The sequence below is a fragment of the Grampus griseus genome (assembly GCF_964374135.1).
Source record: "Grampus griseus genome assembly, chromosome: 1".
NCBI lineage: Eukaryota > Metazoa > Chordata > Mammalia > Artiodactyla > Delphinidae > Grampus > Grampus griseus.
Genome location: NC_139017.1, coordinates 161,874,173 through 161,876,197, shown reverse-complemented (window position 1 = coordinate 161,876,197; position 2,025 = coordinate 161,874,173). Strand labels below are relative to the sequence as shown.

Below are 2,025 nucleotides of genomic sequence, written 5' to 3'. Positions count from 1 at the left end.
TTCCTTTAGTTTTTCATTCATCTTATGACTTGATTTATATGAGTTTTCCATGAAACAGTTTTAAATTTTATATAGTTGACTTTATCAATCTTTTCTTTTTTATTTATTTATGTATTTAGGTTTTCTTTCTTTTTTTTTTTTTGGCTGCGTTGGGTCTTCGTTGCTGCGCATGGGCTTTCTCTAGCTGCGGCGAGTGGGGCCTGCTCTTCGTTGCGGTGCGCAGGTTTCTCGTGGTGGTGGCTTCTCTTGTCGCGGAGCATGGGCTCTAGGTGCGCGGGCTTCAGTAGTTGTGGCATGTGGGCTCAGCAGCTGTGGCGCGTGGGCTCTAGAGTGCAGGCTCAGTAGTTGTGGCGCTAGGGCTTAGTCGCTCCGCAGCATGTGGGATCTTCTCTGACCAGGGCTCAAACCCATGTCCCCTGCATTGGCAGGCAGATTCTTAACCACGGCGCCACCAGGGAAGTCCCTATCAATCTTTTCTAATGACTCTTTTTGAGTCATGGTTAGACTTTTCCCACTATGAGATTACAGATTCTTTCCCGTTTTCCTTTAGTGCTTTTATTTTAAATTTATTTATTTATGACAACTAAGTGGCACACAGGCTTAGTTGCTCCGCGACATGTGGGATCTTCCCGAACCAGGGCTCGAACCCGAACTCATGTCCCCTGCATTGGCAGGCGGATCCTTTTTTTTTTTTGCGAAGGCAGCTCTGTAACTTTGTTGGAGAATCAGCAGTTAGTTGTCATCCACATTAACTGTCTGTAGATTTTTGAAAGTGGTGACAGGTACATAGGTAACCAACGTACAGAGCTTGTTTGGTGAATCTTCATCTTCATTCCGTTTTCTGGACAACCGCACACGGACACGTTATGGGACATTCCTTATTCCTTTGGCTCAGACAGCTTTGTTGAGCCTGGTGTCAATGCGTACATCTGGAGTTCCCATCTCCTTCATGGCAAATTTCCGTATTTTTTTGAGTGCCCGGGGGCACGCTTCTTGAAACCCACTCCACGGATGCGCTTGTGAATGTTGATGGTGTATTCTCTGGTCACCACCTCGATGATGGCGGACCGGCCCTTCTTCTTCCCGCCACCCTTCTTTGCGGGAGCCATCTTGCCTAGCCGGGGTTAGAAAGGAGCGGCAGGCGGATTCTTAACTACTGTGCCGCCAGGGAAGTCCCAGTGCTTTTATTTTATTTTAATATTTTTTAACATTTAAATCTTTGGAGCTTATCCTAATGCTCCATGTGAGGTAGAGATCTCATTTTTCCCCCAGTAGGCTACCTAGTTGTCCTAGAACAATTTACTAGAGAGTCCATTCTCTGCTTTGAGATGACACCTTTATCAAATACTAAATTCTCCTGTGCAGTTGGGTCTATTTCTGGACATTCTAGTCCAGCCCATTCCTTTGTCTCTTCCTGCAACCAAAGCAAGTTGTTTTAATTATTGAGGCTTTAAATATAATTATCTATAGTAGTATGGTTAATGGTGTCTTTTCTTTCTTCATAGTTTCCTGATATTCTTTTCTCTTCCCCCCCCCCTTTTTTTTCCCTGAGGGGTGGGGAACTGTAGGAGGTTTCATGGGACTTATACTCCTGTAGGGGAACACACAATAAGCAATACCTGTCATTTGGTAGGGCCAAGAAAAAGATAATAAAGCAGATAAAAGGACAGAAGGCAAGTAGGAAGTAGTATTTAGATGGGCAGTGAGGGAAGCCCTTGGACGAGGTGGAGACATCTGAGTGAAGAGAGGGAGGCCACCTGGATACCTGGGGAAGACATTCCTAGCAGCACCAAGGGCAAATGCAAAGGCTTGAGGCAGAAGCATGCTTGGCAGGTTGAAAAACAGCAAGGCAGCCCGTGCAGCCAGAATAGAGCTCTCAGAGGGGAGAGTGGGAGGCGGTGAGGTAGCTCATGCAGGCCTTGCAGGTCACAGCAAGGACACTGGTTTTTCCTCTGGGCTAGGGAGCCATGGGAGGGGGTTGAGCATAAGAGTGACATGTTCTGACCTCCCTTTTATCGGGATGGC

General features: G+C 46.5%; 1 pseudogene across 1 annotated transcript; it reads right to left on the bottom strand.

Moving 5' to 3' along the window:
- Positions 1 to 682: 682 nt before the first annotated feature.
- LOC309836044 (large ribosomal subunit protein eL31-like) lies at positions 683 to 1,128 on the bottom strand (annotated as a pseudogene). The gene has a single exon. The product of its transcript is annotated as a large ribosomal subunit protein eL31-like (transcript).
- Between the last annotated feature and the right edge of the window lie 897 nt (positions 1,129 to 2,025).